Source organism: Triticum aestivum, chromosome 6B, assembly GCF_018294505.1.
Source record: "Triticum aestivum cultivar Chinese Spring chromosome 6B, IWGSC CS RefSeq v2.1, whole genome shotgun sequence".
Lineage (NCBI taxonomy): Eukaryota > Viridiplantae > Streptophyta > Magnoliopsida > Poales > Poaceae > Triticum > Triticum aestivum.
Genome location: NC_057810.1, coordinates 164,437,555 through 164,463,213, shown reverse-complemented (window position 1 = coordinate 164,463,213; position 25,659 = coordinate 164,437,555).

Here is a 25,659-nt window from a genome sequence, read left to right as displayed (position 1 = left end):
GACCAGGGTGGGCCCAGTTTGACCCCCCCTGAGCCTATGACAAGTGGGGCCCCCCTCTGCAAATTTCCTCAGATTAGTTTAAACTAATCTTAGTCATTATAATTAACCACTGACATGCGGGACCCACTGGTCAGTTTGACCTGGACCGGTCTATTGACTTGCTGAGGTCAGCATGACATCATGCTGACGCAGTAATCCTTTTCTGGAATTAAAATAAATCCAGAATGATTTATAAATTTCAGAAAGTAGTGCTAACTTCTAAAATTCATAGTAATTCAACCGTAGCTCCAAATGAAATAATTTATATATTAAAAATAATCAGAAAAATCCAATCTATCCATCTGTACTAGTTTCATGCATGTTTAAACAAGATAACTTGCTGTTTAGTGCAAAACATGATAAAGCACTATTTAAGATCACAAATGTGTTTGAACTTTGAATCTTTGGTTCAAAATAGCTCAAACCCATCTAGTTGTAGTTGCATTAGCCCAACACACCCATTTTACCATGTCATGATCATGCATCATATTGTGCATTGCATTGATTGTGTTTCTTCTCTGTTGCCGGTATTTGTCCCCTCTCAATAGACGTGGTTTCGACGATGAGATCGATGACACTGATGAAGAGCTATATTATCTTCGGAAGTGCCAGGCAAGCAAAACCCCCTTGTTCATTCCGATACAATCCCACTCTCTCGCTCCTGCTCTCTTTTACTGCATTAGGACAACAACGATTCATCTGTTACTTGCTGCGGTAGCTGAACCCCTTTATCCTTTGCATGACCTATCATTCCACAGTAAATAGATGAAACCCACTAGCATGAGTAGGAGTTGTTTGAGCCCTGATGTGCCTACTCATTCATGCTTGTTTTTCATGCCTGCTATTGCTTAGAGTTGTGCCAGGTCTGATTCATCTGGGATGAATCAAAGGTGTGTGAACACGTCCTACTGTGTGTGAGCTAAGTGTGTGAACACGATTTGGTAAAGGTATCGGTGAGAGGCCATGTAGGAGTACATGGTGGGTTGTCTCATTGAAGCCGTCCTTAGGAACTGAGTTATGTGTTTGTGATCCATGATTCAGCTACTACCATGCATTGGGCCCTGAAATATGACCTCGCTCGACTACTTAATCACCCTTGTCCTCTGTCCAGGAGTTGCAAGTAGTTTCTGGTGTTTGTAGTATGCTGGAGGCCGTGCGCAGTGCTGACCGAAGGGGTGGGCTGTGATGCGGTAGGCACGTGGCACGGTGTACCGGGCGCCCATTTGGCATCTCGGGAACCCTGTTCACATCGTTTGGGGCAGTGAGCGAAACTCCGGCCGGATCTCCTCATGGATGGAACTCGAATAGGCGATAAACCTGGACTAGAGACTTGAGTGTTTAGGTAGATCGTGGTCTACACCCACGTCGGCTTTCGCTTGAAGTCTGCCGAGCACATGTCGTGTGCAGACGCTAAGTGGTGGAAACATGTATGAAGAAGTACACCCCTGCAGGGTTAACATCATCTATTCGAATAGCCGTGTCCACGGTAAAGGACTTCTGGGTTGCCTATAACAGTTCATAGACAAGTGAAAGTGGATACTCTAAAATACACAAGATAAGTGTGAGTGCTATGGATGGCGTTCTCGTAGGGAGACGGGAGCGGATCCATAGTGGTGTATTGATATGGTGAATATGTGGACTCGTGTGCGCCACCTCAAAAGAGTTATTTGCAATCGTAGTTTTAGGATAGCCACCGAGTCAAAGCTGGCTTGCTGTAGTTAAACCCCACCATCCCCTTTGTTGATAATGATGCATATGTAGTTAGTTCTGATGTAAGTCTTGCTGGGTACATTTGTACTCACGTTTGCCTATTTTATGTTTTTTTGCAGAGAGACTTCAGTCTCGCTAGTAGTTCCACGTGGACTTTGACGTTTAGCTTGATACCTCAGCTACGATCTGGTGCCTCGGTAGGATCTGGTAGATAGTCAGGCTTCTAAGCCTTTTTCATTTGTAGATGTCTGTACTCTGACATATTAGCTTCCGCTTGTGCATTGACTTGTATGCTCTGAATGTTGGGTCGTGAGACCCATGTTTGTAATATCTCGCTCCTCGGAGCCTAATGAATAAATACTTGAGTCATAGAGTCATGTTGTGATGCCATGTTGTATTTGCACATATCGAGCATATTGTGTGTATGTTATTGAAATGCTTGGTATGTGTGGGATCTGACTATCTAGTTGTTTATCTTTAGTAGCCTCTCTTACCGGGAAATGCCTCCTAGTGTTTCCACCAAGCCATGGTAGCTTGCTACTGCTCCGGAACACTTAGGCTGGCCGGCATGTGTCCTTCTTCGTTCCTGTGTCTGTCCCTTCGAGGAAATGTCACGCGTTGAGTATCGGAGTCCTGTTAGCCCGCTACAGCCCAGTTTACCGGAGTCCTGCTAGCCCAGTGCTACAGCCCGGAACTCACTCGCTGATGACCGACACGTTCGATGTTGGGTCATGGATGCGTGTCCTTGTAAGTCTGTGCCACTTTAGGTTCACGACTAGCCATGTCAGCCCGGGCTCCTTATCATATGGATGCTAGCGACACTATCATATACGTGTGCCAAAAGGCGCAAACGGTCCCGGGCAAAGGTAATGCGACACCCGTGGGAATACTGTGCGTGAGGCCGCAAAGTGATATGAGGTGTTACAGGCTAGATCGATGTGACATTGAGTCGGGGTCCTGACATCGCCGGTGCCCACGATCAAGAGGAAGACGTTGCCGTCCTCCTCCGAGACTAGCAGGTGGCGGTGATCCTCCAACGACTCCGGCATGGTGAACGGGTAGCACGTCTCGTACTTGATATTCTCTGCCAAGGGCCAGCAGTGACTGCTGCACGCATCCGTGAGGTGATGCACCATGTCCGCCGGCGAGCCCCAAAATGGCATCGGGCACTCATAGCAGTGGAAGAAGGGAGCCTTGGAGGCATCGACCAGGCCGTCCATGAAACGGGAGTGGCTGTAGGGGACATTGCGCCAGTTGAATACATGAGCAAGTTACTATGAGATTTAATCCGAATAAGCACAAAATAAATCATGACGGCTGTCGGTGTCAAAACCGGCGGATCTCGGGTAGGGGGTCCCGGACTGTGCGTCTAGGCGGATGGTAACAGGAGACAAGGGACACGATGTTTTACCCAGGTTCAGGCCCTCTTGATGGAGGTAAAACCCTACGTCCTGCTTGATTAATATTGATGATGTGTATTACAAGAGTGGATCTACCACGAGATCAAGGAGGCTAAACCCTAGAAGCTAGCCTATGGTATGATTGTTGTAATGTATGTTGTGTCCTACGGACTAAAGCCCTCCGGTTTATATAGACACTAGAGAGGGCTAGGGTTACACAGAGTCGGTTACAATGGTAGGAGATCTACATATCCGTATTGCCAAGCTTGCCTTCCACGCCAAGGAAAGTCCCATCCGGACACGAGGCGAAGTCTTCAATCTTGTATCTTCATAGTCTTGGAGTCCGGCGGACGATGATAGTCCGGCTGTCCGGACACCCCCTAGTCCAGGACTCCCTCAGTAGCCCCTGAACCTGGCTTCAATGACGATGAGTCCGGCGCGCATAATGTTCGGCATTGCAAGGCGGGTTCCTCCTCCGAATAATCCATAGAAGATTGTGAACACCAGGATAGTGTCCGGCTCTGCAAAATAAATTCCACATTCCACCGTAGAGAGAATAATATATACACAAGTTCAATCTGCTGAAGTATTTTGCAGCATGACATCACACCACTACCAAGCCTTTACTTGAATTGCTCTTTATACCACCTCAGCGCGTTTAGCGAAGCGGTTTCCTTGGCATGTCTTGTCGAAGCAGAGATCGTGTTCCCCTTATTCTGGGATTCTCATCAATACGGACGTGGGTAACCCAACCGCGCCCGTCGCCACGCCTCCTCTATCGAAGGTGAGTCCCGAACGGTCACAGAGACGGCTCTTGGTCTTCTCCCTCCTTATAATAGGACCAAGGCTCGTTTCTTTTCTTCAATCTTCCACCGAATCTTCTTCTTGCGCTTCGGACCTTCAACAATGTCCGGCTCCGATCTTTAGGGCCAGTGGATGCCCTCCTCCATTACGGAGGAGGACGTGCTAAAGCTGCAAGAAGACAAGTACCTGACCTACGAGATTTCGCACAGGTTGCCCGCCGAAGGGCAGGCCATCCCCACCCCCGAGCCCGGCGAGTATGTTGTCTTTCTATCCCACCTCCGTCGGGGTTTAGGCTTCCCGACGGATCCTTTTGTGAGAGGGCTCATGTTTTACTATGGGTTGGAATTCCACAACTTGGCTCCGGAGTCCATCCTCCATATTTCCGTATTTATCGTTGTCTGCGAAGCCTTCCTCCGCGTCACCCCCCACTTTGGCCTGTGGCTGAAGACCTTCAATGTGGAGCCGAAGATGATCGGGGGGCGTCACGCAGAGTGCGGCGGGGCGGCCATAAGCAGGAGGGCCAATGTCCCGTGGCCCGGGGGCTCCTTCCAAGAGGAGCTCGGTTTGTGGCAGCAGGAGTGGTTCTATATCACCGCTCCGAAGGGCAGCAAGTAGAAGCCGCCGCCCGTATTCCGCTCGGGACCTCCTCGACGGTTGATGTCATGGGTCAACCAAGGGCTCAACTGGGGGCCTTCAACAGACGTGCCCCTATTGCAGGGCCGGATTCGAGACCTCCAGGCGAGGGAGATCGATCTGGTTGTGGTAATGCAGGTTATGCTGATTAGGCGTCTCCTGCCCTGCAAACGCTGTCCTCCCCGACTATGGGAATTTAATCCGGAGGGACCACGGATTCTCCAACACTTCATGGGTAAGACACCCGTGGAGATGTACAAATTATTCTTCGGACCTCAAGTGGCGTGTCCGGAATTGATCGAGGATGCCGGCCTAAGCTACAATCGCCCGGATACTCAAGTAAGTAGCTCAGTGTTCGGACGTACCGTTTGTCTGCCTTTCTACAATTCGCCTTTTAACCCGTTATCCTTCGACAGGAGTGGATAGCGCAAGCAAAGCTGATACGGTGTCAGGCCCCCCTCCCAGAGACCGCGGCGGAGCCCGTGCTGGTCAGAATGTTGGAGGTTGCGCCTTCAGAAGGAGGTGAAGGGGAAAATAGGGGAGCTACTGCCTCATCCGAGGAGGCTCTTAAAGAAGGGGGGATCGAGAATCCCTCCTTCCGTGGGGAGAAGAGGACCGCCTCCGAAGATCCGGAGGCCAAAGCCCCTAAGCGGGGGAAGAAATCTTCACCAGAGGGTCCTGCGTCCGGGGAGGCCCTGGCCGCACAGTCTTCTCTAAAGAATCAGCCCTCCAGCGAGCCGTGAGTAGAAAGAAGGGGGAGTTCATTAATAAGAAACATCCCTATTTGTGCTTCTGAGGATAACCGAAATTTTTACCTTGTAGTTCGGATCTGCGACCTTCTCAGATGAGCTCGTCTTCGGGGGATTTCCGTCCGGAGATGATGGAGAGCGAGACGCCTCCGTCTGCTGCGCCGTCGGATAGGGCGGACGAGCCTGAAGTGTCGTCACGGAGGGTATCCCCGAGCCCGGCAGAGCCGAAGAGTTCGGCGCCGACTAGTGTTCGGCCGGGGGAGCTGAGGGATCTGCTTGAGAGGGCGTCCATCTCAGAAGATCACCATGCATTGATGAATATGGTGATCGGAAGGATTTCGTCCGCCGAAAGCGGATTGCATAATGCCGTCAGGAGTTTGCTGGAGGGATTTGAGGTATGTAAAAATGACACACCTTTTGACAATTTTGCACATGGAAGTGCGCCCTGTATAGATAGTAGCCCCTGAGACTCGGTAGGTTGTCGAAAGCGACAGCGTGCCGAGGATCAAAATCGCAGGTTTTAATCTTTGTTGTTCCTATGCAGGTGGCGGATCGTCCCGGGGCCAACCGGACTGACGGAGTTGCCAAACTAAAGCGGCAACTCGATGTTGCAGATGCGGACATCGCGCTAGTCAACAGGCGACTTGACGAGTCGCAAGGTAAATTTTTTCCCTGCAGTCACCTAGTAGGGGAGCCGAAGCCCATATCTTATAATATTTGTGCTTGACGCAGATGGTGCTGCTGCTGTGGAGAGCCTTCAGGCCGAACTTGCTCAAGCCAAGGAGCAAGCCAGAAGGAGTAATGCGGCGGCCTTGAGGGCGGCCGAGGAGTTAGAAGCCAAAAGGGCTGCGCACTGCCGAAGCAGGGAAGAGATGGCCGAACTGGCCGTTAAATTAAAGGATGCTACCGACCGCAATGAGGCTCTTGAAAAGGAGCGCCTATCGGAGCGAGAAGACCTAGGGAAGGCCACCGCCGAAGCCAAGGATGCCCGTTCTGCAATGCGGGCTATGAAGGAGGAGCTGCGTCAGGCCGGAGATATTGTGGCTGGCAAGCCTTTTCTGCTGCGCCGCAGGTTTACGGATCCAAAGTATGTCCAGCTTGGCCAGTTGTGGGGTCCGGAGGATCCATATATGGACTTAGCGGCGAGTGCGGTGGATGTCGTTGTACACTTCCGAAGTCAGAAGGATCACAAGACGGAAGAGCTATTTTGGTCTCAATTCCATAGTCCGGATCGTTCACTTCTGCTGACCGATCGGTTGGCCGAATGGGCTGAGCTGAATAGGTTGTCCGGACTTGCCATGACAGATATCGTGACTCATGTCTGGCCGGAGAGGCACAAGCCGACGAGCTATTTTGGCTTATTGCAGCAGTTTCTTGGGGCGGTGCTGCATATCAAGGTGATGAAGCAGTCGACCTGCATAGAGGGTGCGCGGATGGCCCTTGCCCATGTGAAGACACATTGGACAGAGATGGATACCACCGCTGTTGCAACCCAGGGTTCGGACGAAAGCCGGTTACCCGCCGAGCACTATTTTGGGGAAGTTATGCGTGGTGCTCGTATAATAGAGTCGCAGTGCTCTAAAAATGTCACGTTCAAATGAACATTTTATCTTGTAAAACAATGTTTATGATATAGGCGCTTTTTGTACTTGTGCGTTCAAGTATTGAAATATCTCATGTGCGGCCGTTTGTGTATACGTGTGTATAACCTGAAAGATGGCAGTCGTCGGCTTCAGCCCCCACGCACAGGGTGCGGGGGTGTACGCAAAAATAGCGCATTTTCACACTTAATCCGACGTCTCGGTCCTGTTAAGGAGGTGGTAGCGTAGCAGACGAGGCAACCGGACTATAACGCTTTATCACTTTCACTTAGCCATTGGAGTTCGAGGGTGGGGCTACGATATAGCCCCTGGGGGCACCGCGCTCTCCGAATTCGGGGCGTGTATGTGCCTGACCGGGAAACGGTCCTTCGTCAATGCGGAGGAATTCTAGACATTCCGGTGGTCGATCGAGTGGTTGACCAGTCTCTCGCTGTATCATGACAGTCAGTTTTCGGCTTTCTCTACTAAGGTGCTCGCCCAGCCGAACTGGGGCACAATCGCAGTAGTTCTCCTAGTGCCGCGTTAGCCGATGATACAGAACGTAAGGCAGCAAAACACAGGAGCAGGGCAGACCCAACATTTGACCAAAGACATGATTCGGAGATGATGCATATAAGGCCTAACTCGAGACGCCGAACACTCCCTAAGGTGTTCGGTCTTTTATAATAACGGGCGAAACAATGCCCTAAGCCCCTTGTGTCCAGGTACGGGCAAGGTCCTCTGACGCGGCCGATGCCAAAACGTCAGTATCCTCTCTGGTTATCATGAAAAACCAGGGGATTATAGCAACAAGAGACAGTAAAAAAGGTTTATGCAGGGTCTTAATCTGAAAAGAATCCTAGCAACGGGTCCCTACTTCACGTCTGCACCTGTGTCTCTGTTGTGCCGTTATCCTGGACGGGTGTGCATGGTGTTTATCTGTAAAAAGAGAGGAACTTAGTTTGAAAAGAAATCGTGCGAAAAGTGCATAAAGATTAAAATATTAATAGATTAATAAAGCTAAGACTATATTGGCCCATTGTTGCTTACATGTGCAGCACCTTGTGAAGGGGTGTGCGGCTGGGGAGCCCCCAGCTTATTTATGCCGGACTCGTCTAGCCGTGTCTGGGGTCTTTGAATGACCCTCTTAATGAAATGATGCCACGTGGACCGGGCATTTTGAGTGTAAGGGATGCGTAATGTGGCATGGCGTTGAAGCAAACAAAAGCTTCACGCCCCAATAGTGCTTGATAGCTACTTTTGAATGGGGCGACATGGAAGATTAGCTTTTCGCATCGGAAGTTGTCCGGTGACCAGAACACAACTTCTAGTAATAAGGAGCATTTGCACTTGGCGTAAGGGCCTGGCGTCACTCCTTTGAAGGAAGTGCGGCTATGTCGAATTTTAGTAAGGTATATCCCCAACTTGCGGATTGTGTTCGGATATAGCAGGTTTAAATCGCTGCCGCCATCCATCATGACTTGTGTAAATTGTAGTCCGTCGATTATAGGATCCAGTATCAGAGCAGTCCATTCTGCATTTTGAACACTTCTGGAATAATCCAGGTGGTCAAAAGTGATTGGTTTTGACATCCAATCTCGAGGTTCCGCTGGGGTGGACCGTGCGAGACCCATCTTAGCAGGTGTCGCATTGTTTTTCCGTAATATCACATGAAGTGAGTTTACTGTTTTAACTTCTTGTGGGAAAGTCTTTTGTTTTCTGGTGCTCTGCTGGTGGGGGTTATCATCATCCTCGCTTGATGCGTCGAGCCCCTTGTGTTCGGCGTTTAGTCGGCCGGACTGTTTGAAAATCCAACAATCTCGGTGGGTGTGGTTTGCAGGCCTTCCGGGGGTGCTGTGGATTGGACATATCCGATCCAAAATTTTGTTTTAGTTGGATAGCTCATCACTGTTATCCTTAAGAGGCAGTGTTTTGTTGTTTGGCCGCGAGCTTTTGAATCCGGCGTTGACCGCCGTATTCTTTGGGCTTTTTTCTTTATTCCGGCGCTGATCCTTTCTGCGCCGTGATTTTCCGTTTCCATCTCTAATCTCGGATGTACTCGGGTCGCTGGTGCTGCATCTTGCTAGCCAGCTGTCCTCCCCCGCGCAAAATCGGGTCATGAGGCTTGTTAGCGCGGCCATTATCCTCGGCTTCTCTTGGCCGAGGTGTATGGCGAGCCATTCGTCTCGGATGTTGTGTTTGAAAGCTGCTAAGCTTCGGCGTCCGGACAGTCGACTATTTGGTTCTTTTTAGTAAGGAACCTGTTCCAGAATTTGCGCGCTGACTCTCCGGGCTGTTGAGTTATATGACTTAGATCGTCTGCATCCGGAGGGCGGACATAAGTCCCTTGAAAATTTGCTCTAAACGTGTCCTCAAGCTCTTCCCAAGTTCCAACAGTGTTTTTTGGGAGGCTTTCGAGCCAATGCCGAACTGGCCCTTTGAGCTTGAGGGGTAGATATTTTATGGCATGGAGATCATCTCCTCTAGCCACGTGTACGTGTAGTATGTAATCCTCTATCCAGACTCCAGGGTCTGTTGTTCCGTCATATGCCTCTATGTTTATGGGTTTGAACCCTGCTGGAAATTCATGATCCGGCACCTCATCGGTGAAACATAGTGGGTGTGCGGCGCCCCTGTATTTGGGTGTGCCGCTGTCTTCGAACACTTGACGTGTTGTGATCCTTCCTAGGGCCCTCTTTTTTGGCCCGTAAATGGACCTGCTGGGCCATCTGTTTTCCCAGGATCATGAGTCGGCTTGAGTGTGGCGCCGCTTGTCGCTTTTGGCCGGTCATCTGGTCGTCTATCCGGCCAGGCGGCTTCTTTAATTTTTGACTGTGGTGGCTCTATGGCTTCCTCGTCAAATTCTGGCAGCAGCTTGTGCTTCGGGTAGCTCTTTGATTGATGGCCATTGCCATATTTGTCTGCGGTCTTGAGTACTTTGCTCCACCTCATTCTGAGTATGTCTTCCGCTGTTTTGAGCTTCCGTTTTTCCTTCTTCAAGCTTCTTGCGGTGGCGACGAGTCTTCCATGAAGGTTCTTATGCTATGGTGGTGTGTCCGGCGTGAGGTCGTCCGGACTATTGGTTTCGCCGGGGATGGATTGATTATCCGATTCGTCCTGTTCGGACCGTTGCTTGGTTGCATGTTCGTCGTCCACTGGTTTGCCCTGCTCTAACGCTGGGTCATTGGGAATGCTGTTTTTGCCGAGGCGGGGTTTAGGGCGGCACTTGCGTCGCCGTTTTGGTTGTTTATCGGCGGGATTATCCTTTGCCGCGCCCCGTTGTTCCTCGTCGTCGCTTCCTTTTGGGGTATCCACCATATATACGTCATGTGTTGGGGTGGTCTTCCAGTGCCCTGTAGCCACTGGTTTTTGATCATCTCCGGGATCGTCGTCCATACCGTCGATGTCTTCGGAGTCATAGTCTAGCATGTCTGTTAGATCGTCGATAGTGGCTACAAAGTGGGTGGTGGGTGGGCTTTGAATTTCTTCGTCGTCCGCATCCCAACCATCCTGGCCGTAATCCGGCCAGGGCTCTCCGGATAGCGAGAGATGCTTTAGCGAATTTAGGATGTCGCCAAAGGGTGAGTGTTGGAAGATGTTCGCGGCGGTGAACTCCATGATCAGCGCCCAATCAGATTCGATTGGCAGGGGCGCGGGAGGTTCGGAGTCCGGCAAGGTGTCCGGCACCTCGGAGTCACGAGCTTCATAAGGGACAAGGTTAGTGTTCGGCTCCATCGCCATGGAAGTTGCAGCCCCCGAGGCGGTGTCCAGCCACCGGTCCTCGATCTGCGCGATCGGCTCCGGACTAAGGGTCGGAGCGGATTTATGTGCGGCCACCAAGGCACTGTCCGGCGACAGAGTTAGATCATGCCCATCGTGACAGCGCGGCATGCTCGGCTGTGGCTCGAGTCCATTGAAGATAGAGTCCCCGCGGACGTCGGCCGTGAAGTTTAGGCTTCCGAACCTGACCTGATGGCCAGCGGCGTAGCTTTCGATCTGCTCCAGACGGCCAAGCGAATTGGCCCGCAGTGTGAAGCCGCCGAATACGAAGATCTGTCCGGGGAGAAAAGTCTCACCCTGGACAGCGTTGTTGTTGATTGAAGGAGCCATCAAGCCTATCGGTGACGACACAGAGGAACTCTCAATGAAAGCACCAATGTTGGTGTCAAAACCGGCGGATCTCGGGTAGGGGGTCCCGGACTGTGCGTCTAGGCGGATGGTAACAGGAGACAAGGGACACGATGTTTTACCCAGGTTCGGGCCCTCTTGATGGAGGTAAAATCCTATGTCCTGCTTGATTAATATTGATGATGTGTATTACAAGAGTGGATCTACCACGAGATCAAGTAGGCTAAACCCTAGAAGCTAGCCTATGGTATGATTGTTGTAATGTATGCTGTGTCCTACGGACTAAAGCCCTCCGGTTTATATAGACACTTGAGAGGGCTAGGGTTACACAGAGTCGATTACAATGGTAGGAGATCTACATATCCGTATTGCCAAGCTTGCCTTCCACGCCAAGGAAAGTCCCATCCAGACACGGGGCGAAGTCTTCAATCTTGTATCTTCATAGTCTTGGAGTCTGGCGGACGATGATAGTCCGGCTGTCCGGACACCCCCTAGTCCAGGACTCCCTCAACAGCTATAACAGAGATGAAACTAATCATGTGGACTAGCACAGAGTAGAAACATGAATTCTACCACGATTTCAAACAGGAAGGACAGAAACACATACGGTGCGACTGGAGCAGCACCGCTGGCATTGAGGTTGTCGCCCATGTTGTTGAGGAAGAGGTTGCCGAGGTAGGGGAAGAAGCCATCGTCGGTGAAGTCGTGGCTGCCAGCAGTCGCGAGAGTGCACTCCCCAAATGTCAACAGCGCCCGCCGAATGGAGCGCGGGAGGGAGTGTCTGTAGGGGACATTGCGGCCGCCGAATGGAGCACTGGAGTAGCACACGAAGCAGTATATGGTGTCCTTACTAGTACTCCCTAGTCTCTATCTATCTATATCTACTCTTATAGAAAACCGAGTTGGTGATGATGGTATCCTGCCATTTTGTAATATAGACCGTCCGATCTATATCTGCCGGATAGAAAGCCAACTATGACAATTTTACAAAAGATACCCGCACCTCTCTCCACATTTACAGATAAGGCCTTGCCTCGTTCATCCTTATCTCCCACAACCTCGTGCTCCTCCCTTAAGTCTCTATCTCTACTACTCTTCTTTGTTTTTTATAACAAATCAAATAGTGTTGCGCCGTCCGCTGCACACCCGGCTGAACACGCCTCCTCGCCTCCATCATCACCAACTGAGTCTTTTATAGGAGTAGGAGTAGAGAAAAAACTGAGTTGGTGATGATGGTGTGCCGTGCAATGCACGAGCATCTTGCTATTTTTTTGCATATAAGTCCAAACACCATGTAGACACAGTCTTTGAGCACGGTTCATAGTCGTACCACGCTCGAGCATTAAAGTTTGTAACTTTTTTAGATTAGAATATACTACTCCTCCGGTGCTAGTAGTAGAGCAGAGTCCTACTCAAGCAAGTTAGGGCATAGTATTGTAGGGAGTACCAGTACTGTGATCACTCAAGCAAGCTGTTTGGCATCAATATGACCCTACGCTGCTGGTATGTGTCTCGTAAGTCAAGCTGCGTGATGTAGTCATCATCACCTGTCCACTTCCCGCAGCACATATTCGCTTCTCCATCTTTGTCCGCACATAATCTCGTCCAATCTTCCATCCCCGCTAAGGCGCCTCCCCCCTCATGCGAAACCCAAGCACTAATAATGGCAGAATCGAGCAGCGTCCGCCAAAAGAGTGGCTAGAATTCTCTCCCCATAGAGGTAATCAAGCTCATTGTTTCGCGTGTGGACAATCTCAGTACCATGCCGCTCGCCGCGTGCTCGTCACGGCTGTACTGTTTACTCAAAGCCCTCAGGTCGGAGCTTTTTAACCCAGCTCCTTGCTTGCTGATGCCGCCTGATCTTCAGAAATGGCGTGTCACGCAGCATAGTGATCGTAGGGTGGCGAGCAACAACCCCCTTGACTGCGATCTGATCCCGTCAGCCTCAACTACATTAACGGTATGTACTGGGTCGACATGAACACGTCTTGGATGGAGCTCGTCGATGGTCGCGGCAGCTGGATGCTCGTGGAGGTCTACACCCGACGATTGATCCCCCTTCCTTCGATTAACGTTGCACTGCTTTCTCACTGCGGCCTAGAATACTCGAAATCTTACAGTAGCCAACATGATACCAAGTTTGATTTGCTCAAGGTTGTAATCTTCCAAGTGCACACAAGAGCTACGAATTATAAAGACTTCAGGCTAATTGCGTTCTTCAACCGCGGTCTCGCCTATCTGACAGGTCACTGCGGTAAGTGGATAAATTTGCACGTCCATCGCAGGATCATACATCCTCCATGGTTCTCTGATGCCATTGAACACAAGGGCTTAATTTACACTGTCAACTCCTTCTATGGTTGGACGTATTGCTGGCCTACTCCACTCATCGCTACATGAAAGTGCTAGTATCGACTAGAGGGGGGTGAATAGGTGATTTTTATGAAAGTCTTCAAAACTTGGAAGTTTCGAAGACAAACAACAGAAACAACCTAATTGATATGCAGCGGAAGATAAACTACCCTAAACAAGCCATAGTCAAACATGTCATGATGTGAAAGTACAGGACCAATAGCAGTTAGGTAGTAAGGATCAAGATGGAAGATGGTATGAAGCCAATCAACAATAGTAGTCAAGCAATGAAGTCAAACAGATAAATAGATAGGCAATGACTTCATGAAGACAAACTTAAGTAAGGTTGGAAGGGATAGAACCAGTTGCTTGTTGAAGACACAGGATTTGTTGGACCAGTTCCAGTTGTTGTGACAACTGTACGTCTGGTTAGGGAGGCTGAGATTTAACTCAGAAGACCGTGTCTTCACCTTATTCCCCTTGAGCTAAGGACACACAGTCCTCGCCCAATCACTCTGGTAAGTCTTCAAGGGAGACTTCCAAACCTTCACAGACTTCGTTCACCGGCAATCCACAATGACTCTTGGATGCTCAGAACACGACGCCTAACCGGCTGGAGGATTCACAGTCCTCAAGTGTAATAAGTCTTTAGGTCACACAGATAGAAAGACTTCAGTGATGCCTAACACTCTTTGGCTCTGGGTGTTTGGGCTTTATCCTCGCAAGGATTTCTCTCTCTCAAATGCTTCAAGGTGGGTTGCTCTCAAACGACAAAAGCCGTGCACAAACTCTGAGCAGCCACCAATTTATGGTGTAGGGGGTGGGCTATTTATAGCCACTAGGCAACCCGACCTAATTTGTCCAAAATGACCCTGGGTCACTAAGGAACTGACACGTGTTCCAACGGTCAGATTTCAAACACACGCGGCAACTTTACTTGGGCTACAAGCAAAGCTGACTCATCCAACACTGGATAAGATTTGCTCTCATTGTCTTCGCTCGAAGACATAGGATTTTGGTTGAGCATCACTTCAGTCACTCTGACTTAGTTCACTTGGACCCCACTTAACAGTACGGTGGTTCCTATGACTCAACAAAGAAGAAAAGAAAACAACGAAACCACACAGTCTTCGCGCTTCAAAGTCTTCACGCAATGTCTTATCTTGTCATAGTCTTCAATATGAATATCTTCTCATACCACCATTGTCTTCAATGTCTTCATACATTTTTAGGGGTCATCTCCGGTAGGTAAACCGAATCAATGAGGGACACTACCTGCGTTATCCTGCAATTCTCACAAACGCATTAGTCCCTCAACCAACTTTGTCATCAATACTCCAAAACCAACTAGGGGTGGCACTAGATGCACTTACAATCTCCCCCTTTTTGGTGATTGATGACAAACTGGTTGAAGTTTTCAACGGGGATAAAGTATGTGAAATTGTAAGGATAGGAAATTGTCTTCATAAGTTGCAAGGGCTCCCCCTGAAGATGTGCATATAAGTAATTTGCTTTTGGAATGCCAATGCACATGGAAGGTTGTACTTGTGGAGATCCACTTCAACTTATGAAGATGATTCATCATGCATGAAGTGATATAGCAATAAGAATGACATGCATAATGAAAAATGGACGTCTGCAGAATGATCTAAGTGCGGAAGTTATCATCGCACATGCGGAATTTATCATCGCATCATAGTAAAGCAAATAAGTAGCAGAAGTAGCAGACGACCATCAAGTTTAGGTGTTACAACTCAAAGAACCAAATGTCTCAAAGCGCAAGAGTTGTAAGCACGCAGCAATATATAATGCAACCGCCCATATGAACCCGCTTGAAGACTATCAACTCATACGCTTCTCCCCCTTTTGTCAGTAATGACCAAAAAGGATTGAAGACATAGAGCATCTACTCGTCATGAGTAGGTGAAGCAGCAGGGTTGTCGTCGTGGGTTCGCGGAGGAGATGAACTTGGTGCAGTGTCGATGCGCGCAGTTGTAGTTGGAGGTGATGAAGTAGCGTCATCTTCATCATCGATCACTCTGGCATTAACTGTTGCCACGGAAGAAGAATATTCAGAGTCTTCAAGAGATGGAGGTCGATGTAGGGTAGCAGTCCGTGGAGGACTGGAGTCGAACTGGAATCTTTCATTGAAGCCATCATCTTGAAGATCAGCTTCAGCACTGAGCAGAGTCAAACTCTTCCATGATCTTCGGCAAGTTTCATGAGCAACAAAGGCATTCTTGGTGGCAAGGTTGCGAATGCAATTGACATCCACCAAGAGGCTTTGCATTTGGTGCTTGAGCCAGAAATGATGCTTATCCTGCTTCTGATGAAGAGCGACAAGAAGCTCTCGGTCATTGAGAACACGAGAACGCTTCCGAGGCTTGGCGCAATGGTGCTTTCAGTGGCTTCAGTTGGCACTCTGTGAGGCAGACGGGTGTTACCAGCCAGTGGATAGAATCTTGTTGCTTCTTGAACACCTTCAATAGGCTGAGTGAAGCTTTGGTGCTCAATGTTCTGAAGACAAAGTGGCATCTTGGCAGGGTCAGAGTATACAGCATCAACTGAGATATCAACCTCGGGCAGAAATATTATGTGATTGCGAGCAGAGGGTTGATAATTGACAGATGAGTGTCGCTTGATGAGGCGCATGGACCATGGAGCATAAAACTTCATACCAAATAGGTCAGAGCCGGAAGCAGCAAGTTGCCTTATGAAGAATTCCTGAGTGTTGAAGCTGATGCCATTGAGAATGTAGAAGACCAAAGTCTTCATAGCTCCTTCAAGCTTGGCTGGCCATAGAGTTCGCCTGATGATATGATATATGGTTCGAGGCAGATACTCAAGGTCTTCAACAAAGAAATGTGTGGGATACTCAGCGTCAGATGGCAAAGGCTTCATCATGCTCAGCATCTGGCTCATGTTTGGTTCTGGCTTGTGAAAGATGCTCTCCACAGCATTGCGGTGTAGCTGACAGTTAGGCTCATACAGTTCACCTGGAGTGGCTAGCCCTGTAAGCTCAATGATATCCATAGCTTTGGCTTCATGACGAACATTTCCAGTCATCCACTCGAGAACCCAAGTCTTGATGTCTCTGTAGTAGCCGCGGATGTGCAGAGTGGCATAGAATTGAAGCAATAGCTCTTCATTCCAATGTTCCTTGTCTGTCACAAAGTGGAACAGACCAGCATTACGAAAGCAGTCAAGTGCTTCTTCGAAACATGGCAATTCGGCAATAGCTTCAGTGTCAAGACACATATGGGGGAAAATGCGCCCTTGATCATATAGCACGCATGAGTAATAGCTTTTCTGTTGATAGCTCCAGAACCTATCTGATGATATCCTTGGCTTGGAGTAGGGGTTCTTGGCGCTGTCAAAGAAGGTATTGTGGCTTTTGAAGCCATTAGCATTGAAGGACCCGGGGGAGTTGGAAGTACCTGGAAACCTTGGCAACCTGGGCTTGCTTCTGGACCTGAGGCCGATGCTCAACATGATGGTCAAATTGGGGTCCTGAGGCCGAAGGCGGAGGCACCAGAATGGGCCATCGGACAGTGACAAGCTGACCGTGATCGTATGCTTGCTCAATAGTGTGAGGCCTTGGTGGCGGAACAGGAGCATGGGTAACATCAGAGGAGTCAGGCTGCATAACAGGTGCTTCGGGAGCAGTTGTCGTATTGGCTTCGGGTGCAGCATCCTCATTGGCGTCAGGTGCAGCAGTCTCATTTGCGTTAGGTGTAGCGTCCGTATTGACTTCAGGGGCAACATCCTCATTGATTTCGGATTCAGTGGCCACATTTGCTTCAGGCACAGTGGCCTCATTGGTTTCAGGCACACTAGTTGGTGCAAGCTCCACATTAGCATCAGCCATGACTACCTCACTGGCTTCATTGGCGTCGGTGGTGGCAGCATCAAACATTGTCAACCTCCTCTTGACGAACAGGAGGGTCGGGCACATGCACGTTCACATATGGAACTGCTTCTTCTTCTTCAATAGCTGGGGGTGTAGGGACACGTACTTCTTCTTCATTTTCTTCGGCTGATGCAGCCAAAATGTCTTCAGCAGCATGTGCTTCAGACATGGAGACGTTCACTGTTGGAGCTGGTTCAGAAAATACTTGCCGTGGAATAGGTGAATGTTGCACTTCTCCTTCGGGAACGCTCGACAGAGGGACTTCAGGCCTTTGTCCTCTGCGAAGCCTGCGAAGTGCTGGCTTCAAGTTGGGAGATGGAGTTGGGTGAGCCAGAAAGTCTTCATCCCCTTCTTGCACTGGGGGAGTAGCTTGTTGTTGTTGTGGGTGATCAGCCCACGAAGCATCCTGAGCAATTGGCGTCAATGGACGACCAATGCTGATGAGTTCGCTGTTCGTACGAACAGGCAATGATACCACTTGATGTTCAAGCTGAGGAAGAACTTCATCATCATTTACATGGTCATCTTGACCAATGTCTTCAGCAGCGGTGTGTTCAGCTGCTGTAATATCTTCAGCTTCATGAGCCTCTGTGGTAGCAGGCTCATGGACAACCATTCTTCGTTCTTGATGAACAGACACAGGGCGAACCACAGAGATGGGTTCAACGACTAAGGGCTCTGTGGAAGCAGCCCTAGTCTTCTTGGTCTTGCGCTTCTTCTTGGAGGGAGCAGCATCAGAGGCTTCAGTGTTCTTTCTCTTTCTGGCGTCAGCCTCTGCAGCCCTTGTCTTCTTTTGTTCTGAAGCTGTGGTGGTGACCTTTGGCTTCGAGCCAGTCATGCTGCTTGGGAAGATAATGCGAGGGGCTTCTTGGCTTGATGGTTCAGGTTGATCAGCAGGGCGCTTGTTCTTCCTTTTTGCAGCCATCCTGGGGTCAATGCCAGGGCGGCCAAGTGACTTGCGCTTCTCAGCCTCATTGTAGGCAAGCACACACTTGTCAGCCAAAAGCTTCATGCATTCTCGAGAGCCCTGAGCTTCTTGGCGTTTTTTGAGAAAAGCTTCTTTAAGCTCATTCAGCATGACCTTGAAGTTGCGAACGTCTTGAACACTGAGCTTGGCCACATGCGCTGAGCAAGAGCTAGCTCAGAAGCAATGCCGCCATTGAAGGTGACACTGACGCCAATGGGGAGCTGTAAATCTTCAAAGCTGATGTTGGGGGTGTCGAACCACTCATCAATGAAATTGTGGATGATCGCCACATCAAAGAGAGGCAGGTTGCTAAAGATTTCTGCTTCTTCCTTGCTCTTTATCAGCTGCTCAAGAGCATCATCAGCAAGTTCTTCATCACTTGATAGATCAATGGGTTCGTCACGCAGAACTACGGCAGGAGTCAAGGCTCGTTGATCAGATGGTCTAACAAGCTGCTTCTTCTTCTCCATTCTCTTGGAGACACGGGACAGATCTTCAGATTGCACACTGGCTTCAGGAGGTGCAGTGGCCAGTGGCTTCGCACGCAAAGTCTTGGGAGGTGCAGCTGAGGTTGAAGCCTTGGACTTCTTTTGCTTCTGCGGCTTTGGAAGAGGAGCTGGAGCTTCATCAGAGTCAGCACCATTGTCAGAGTGATCTACTCTGGCGCCTTGGACCATGATGTAGGTGATGAGCCCGTCAAGGTTGGCGTAGGGGCCAATGACATTGGGATTAGCTTCACGGGAGCCATCAGCACGGGGAGCAGAGGGACCTGGGTTGAAGTCCAAACCCAAAGCCTTCTTGTTCTTCTTGGCCGAAGCCACAGCAAACTGATAGTTGCGCTTGAAGAGAGAATAGTCACGACACCATAGTAGTGAGGTGGGATTTGATTTCACTGGCTGTGGCCCACGGACCATACAAGGGTAGAAGCCTTGTTCAATGGCTTCAGCTCGGCTCTTGGGTTGAAGGCCTCGATAGAGGATATCGCCCCAAGGTCTCTTGATGGCATTCTTCTCTGCATATTCCTTTCTGACAAACTTGTACTTGAACCACTCCTCAACCAATAGCGATGAATCCATTGGATTCGCGTCTTTCTCTGATGATAGTTCTCTTCAGGATCTGTCTTGTACAGTTCTGCTAAATCATCAGGCAGATCTTTAGATGTACCTTCTCTATGCTGTCTGCCACCCTTCCTTGCTGATTTTTCTGTTGCCATGAACTTCAAGCTGAAAGGCTTCAATACGTTCAAAGGCTTTAGAGATTTACGCTTGCTGGTCAAGCAGGAACTGGATTCAGGAGAATTTATATGATGCTGTAAGAATTCTGCAAACGAATGCAGACTATGAGAACCAAGGGATTCACCCACGGACATGTACCTGTGACAGCATTAGAGATGCGAGGGAGGGGAAAGAGGTCATATGCATTCTCAGAAGATTTTGAAGATAAATCAGTTTGAAGACATTGACCTCATGATGGAAGACATTCACTTATATAGGTGAGTTGGTTCCAGATTTGTACCAATCCGTGAATAAGTACAAGTGAGGAATCAAACTAGACAAGAAATCTAAGTGAATCGACTAAGCAGTATGAGATGCAGACGAAATAGATCTAGCTTTGAATAGACAGAAACTACTTTCGGTAAACAGGATGAATCTTGAAGATCAAAAAGGTGGTAAAAATAGAGTTATAATTACCGCACGAAGAACTGCTAGATGGAAGAATAGGAGACCGAGCAGTTCAGCCCATCGTGCCCTAACTTGGCGACGGAGGACACCTACGGCGACGGCGGAGAGGACGATGTCCGCGGCCAGCGTGAGGACGGCGTCGGAGAAGTCGCGGCAGCTAAGCGCTTCGTCGCCAGCGTCGTCGCGAGCTAGTGGTGGCGCTAGGGTTTTGACGAAGGTGGAGAGGTGGAAGAAGTATTTCTTTACCGCAGGGGGACAGGTATTTATAAGTAGGTGAGAGACACAGCGCAATTACGCTGGTGCCCCTAGCGGTTCACATCTGAGGGGCACGTGGCAAGCATGCAACACACTTAGGGTTGTCCCACGTTCCCACGCCCGCCAGGCATGTCGGAGAGTTGTTCCGGCTTCTCCGGATTTCAACAGTCAAGATAAGCCATTTAAAACAGATTTAATGTTTGTCTCTTTGCCTTCTGCTGACTAGGACGCAGAGAAGACATTCGACAGTTTCAATAGAATGCATATGATTTGGACAGATAGATTTTGAGGTAGGAAGCATAGAGAGGTTAGGGTCCGATCACATTCACTTAGTTCAAAAGATCCAATCTTGAAGACATAGCTATAAGTGAATGTTGTAGAGGACAGAACACAAGTATATATATATATATATATATATATATATATATATATATATATATCAGAAAGCAATCAAATCATCATAGTGCAGAAAGTCATGAAGACAAATTGAAACTGAAGACAAACCAAATGCGAAGTCATTGCAATATAACGCCTTGAGTGAAACACTTCAAACAAGAAAAGTTGGTGGTGGTGTTACCCACCGTATAGGAAGTATTAGACCCAGACACGGCGCACAATTATCGTGGCGCTCCGAAGTCAAATTCCATGTTAATGTATTCACACTTAGAGTGTAAATCTTCATTGATTGAAGATATACCTTACTTTGTGTGTTGCACATCTAAGTCATCAACATGCATAAGTGTTAGGATGTGTGCCTGATCACAGGACATTAGAGGATTCTAAGATATTTAGCTCACACCGTAACTTGCAAAACCTTTTCTCATCCAAGGGCTTTGTGAAGATATCTGCCAGTTGCTCTTCAGTGTTGACGTGAATGATATCGATATCTTTCTTCATAACATGATCTCTGAGAAAGTGATGACGAATTTCAATGTGCTTTGTCTTCGAGTGTTGGACTGGATTGTTGGCTATTTTTGATGGCACTCTCGTTGTCACAGAAGAGAGGTACTTGGTTCAGGTTGATGCCATAATCCTTGAGAGTTTGCTTCATCCATAGAAGCTGAGCACAACAGGATCCAGCAGCAATGTCTTCAGATTCAGCAGTTGAGAGTGATACACAGTTCTGCTTCTTCGAAGACCAACAGACAAGTGATCGACCAATAAAATGACATGTGCCAGATGTAGACTTGCGATCCACCTTGTCACCAGCATAATCAGCATCCGAGAATCCAACCAAATCGAATCTCGAGCCCTTGGGATACCATAATCCGAGTGTTGGGGTGTAAGCCATATATCAAAGAATTCGCTTCACAGCTAAGTGATGCGATTCCTTTGGTGCCGCTTGATATCGTGCACACATGCAAACACTAAGCATAATATCTGGCCTAGATGCACATAAATAAAGCAAAGAACCAATCATCGAGCGATATACCTTTTGATCGAACTCTTTACCATTGTCGTCGGGACCAAGATGGTGTTTGGCTGGCATTGGCATCGTGTAGCCTTTGCAGTCTTCCATACCAAACTTCTTCAGGCAATCCTTGAGGTATTTCTCTTGAGATATGAAGATGCCATTCCTCTGCTGACGAATTTGAAGACCAAGGAAGAACTTCAGCTCACCCATCATGGACATTTGATATTGCTCTTGCATCATGTACCCAAACTCATCACTGTACTTCTGGTTGGTGCAGCCGAAGATAATGTCATCCACATATATTTGGCACACAAACAGTTCACCATCATATGTCTTCGTGAAGAGAGTCGGATCGAGGGATCCAGGTTTGAAGCCTTTGCTCTTCAGGAAGTCTTTGATTGTATCATACAAGGCACGAGGGGCTTGTTTGAGGCCATACAGTGCCTTGTTTAGCTTGTACACCATATCAGGATGTTTTGGATCTTCAAAGCCAGGTGGTTGTGCTACATACACTTCTTCTTCAATCTTGCCATTCAGAAATGCACTCTTTACATCCATTTGATATAGAAAGATATTGTGATGATCAGCGTAGGCTAGCAGTATACGAATAGCTTCAAGCCTAGCAACAGGAGCAAATGTTTCATCGAAGTCAATTCCTTCAACTTGAGTGTATCCTTGAGCCACAAGACGTGCTTTGTTTCTGACGACTTGACCATGCTCATCTTGCTTGTTTCGATATATCCATTTTGTTCCAATAATGTTATGCTTGCGTGGATCAGGTCGCTTGACAAGTTCCCAGACATTATTCAGTTTGAACTGTTGAAGTTCTTCTTGCATGGCTTGAATCCATTCAGGTTCCATAAAAGCTTCAACAACTTTCTTGGGTTCTGATATTGACACAAATGAAAAGTGCCCACATAAGTTTGCTAACTGTGTTGCTCTTGATCGAGTGAGCGGACCAGGTGCATTGATGCTGTCAATTATCTTCTCTATTTGAACTTCATTTGCATCACGAGGATGAACAGGACGAAGATTTTGCTCTAGCTGACCATTGTCATCATTGGGAGGATTGTCTTCGGAGTGAGCATTGTCTTCAGGTTGATTTGGTGCAGAGATGATGAGTTCCTCTTCAGGTTGTTCTTCAGAGGGCATGATTTCACCAGTTCCCATCAACTTGATTGCCTCGTTTGAAGGAGCTTCATCCAGTGTACTTGGCAGGATCTCTCTCTACGAACCATTGGTTTCATCAAATTTCACATCCACAGTTTCAACGATCTTGTAGAGATAAAGGTTGAAGACTCTGTAGGAGTGTGAATCCTTTCCATAGCCAAGCATGAAGCCTTCGTGAGCCTTAGGTGCAAATTTTGACTTGTGATGGGGATCCTTTATCCAGCATCTTGCTCCAAATACTCTGAAGTAACTGACGTTTGGCTTCTTGCCAGTAAGTAGCTCATATGATGTTTTGTTCAGAAGCTTATGGATGTGTACACGGTTGATGATGTGACATGCTGTATCAATAGCTTCAGGCCAGAAATTTCTTGGTGTCTTGTACTCATCTAGCATAGTTCGAGCCATCTCAATGAGGGTTCTGTTTTTGCGCTCAACAAAGCCATTTTGCTGAGGTGTGTATGGAGCAGAGAACTCCTGAGTGATTCCCATTGTATCCAGGTACAGATCAAGTCCAGTGTTCTTGAATTCAGTGCCATTGTCACTTTTGATGTGCTTGATCTTCACACCATAATTGTTCATTGCTCCATTTGCGAAGCGCCTGAAGACATCTTGCACTTCAGTCTTGTACAGAATTATATGAACCCATGTGTATCTTGAGTAGTCATCAACAATGACAAAACCGTAGAGACAGGCAGTTGTTGTGAGGGTGGAGTAGTGAGTAGGTCCGAATAAGTCCATGTGCAACAGCTCGAAGGGTTGAGATATTGTCATGATTGTCTTCGAGGGGTGCTTTGCCCTTGTCATTTTTCCAGCTTCACAGGCACCACACAGATGATCCTTCTTGAACTTGACATCCTCAATGCCTATTACATACTTCTTCTTGACGAGTGAGTGTAAGTTCCTCATGCCAGCATGTCCCAGCCTTCGATGCCAGAGCCAGCATTCTGAAGCTTTTGTGAGAAGACAAACGGCAAGCTGTGGACCTGCTGAGAAATCTACCATGTACAGATCATCCTTTCGGTACCCTTCAAAGACTAGAGATTTGTCAGATTCCATTAGTACAAGGCAACGATATTTGCCAAATATCACAATCATGTTCAAGTCACAAAGCATTGAGATAGACATTAAGTTGAAGCCAAGGGATTCAACAAGCATCACTTTATCCATGTGTTGATCCTTTGAGATTGCAACTCTACCTAGACCCAATACTTTGCTTTTACCAGTGTCAGTAAATGTGATGTGACTCTTGTCGGATGGACGTAAGGTTGAGTCCATGAGAAGACTTCGATCACCAGTCATATGATTCATGCACCCACTGTCCATAATCCACTCTCAAGCTTTTGGTGATGTACCCTACAGTGCAGTTAGGAGGATAGGCTTCACACAAGTGTTGTGAAGCATATGCATTTGATACATATAGGGACAGTCACAGCTTATATCAAGGTTAGGACATAGTATGGCTGATAAGAGATTCAGATGAAGTATATAGCATGACATTTTAGCGTGCGTCCTCAGTGAGTATTAGGTCCCCAGCAATAGTATCGGACGCCATTGATTGTTGGCTGGAGACCATTTTCTGCAAAAGAGAGTTAGTTCTTCTTTGCCACCCACATTTTCAATGGGGGCTTAGAAGCAATGAGTCTAAGTGCAGCATCTGAGAATTTTGGCTTTGAAGTCCTAGCAAATAGCCTTGCAGGAGATGAATGATACTCATATGAATAAGCAGAAAAGTTCTTAGTCCTATGAACATAGCGGTTCGAAGATACACGCTCATATTCATAAGTCTGAGCATGATTTCCCTGCAAAACATTGATGTTAGGGTGACTCATGTGAGTCCTGTATCTGTATGAAGCCTTTGGGCCATATGAAGCTATAGGTCTGGGGTTTGTCTTCTTCCTTGGTGGTGTCATGACGACATTCACAGGAAGACTCTCAATGTACTGCTTAGGTACCCAGATCTTCTTCATAGGTGGTCCATTCCAGCAGTTAGTACCAATGTACCTGGCAAACACTTCACCATTCTGATTTTTGAACAGCTTATAGTTTGCATCAAAGGATTCATCAATGATAATAGGATCAGCACAGGTAAAGCCAGATAAGGTAGATGGATCTACTGAAGGTTCCTTTGCAGCAACCCATGTGGTTTTGGGGTACTGCTCAGGCTTCCAGTACGAGCCATCAACATTCATTTTCCTTTCGAACCCAACACCCTCTTTCCTAGGGTTTCGGTTCAGAATCTGCTTTTTGAGGACATCGCAGAGAGTCTGATGTCCCTTCAAACTTTTGTACATCCCTGTTTCAAGTAATGTCTTCAACATAGCATTTTCATCAGCAACAGCAGTGGTATCCTCCGCAGAGGGGTTAGTGACCACATTAGTAGGTGAAGATAATGAAACAGTAGCAGCAGTGGAACATTCAGCAACAGATGTAGCGTTATCACGCTCAATGCATTTTAGACATGGTGGTTCAAATCCTTCCTGAGCAGAACTGATCTGTTGAGCGCGAAGTGAATCTCGCTCCTTCTGAAGATCTTCATAATCCACTCTTATCTTTTCAAGGTCTAACTTTCTTTGAAGACATTCAGAAGAAAGCTTCTCATGATCAGATAAGAGAGCATTATGTTGATCTTGAAGGGCGTCAAACTTAGCATGAAGTCTCTGAAGACTATCAGCCAAAGCTTTTGACTGATCCATTTCCTCACCCAACATATCATCGCTCTTACTAAGCATGTCTTGAACCTTTTCCAAGATTCTTTGTTGTTTAGTGGCAAGGGAAGCAAGCATGTCATAACTAGGCCCAAATTCATCACCTGATTCATCATCACTAGATTCAGAGAGATAAAATTCAGTTACCTTATCACCCCTTG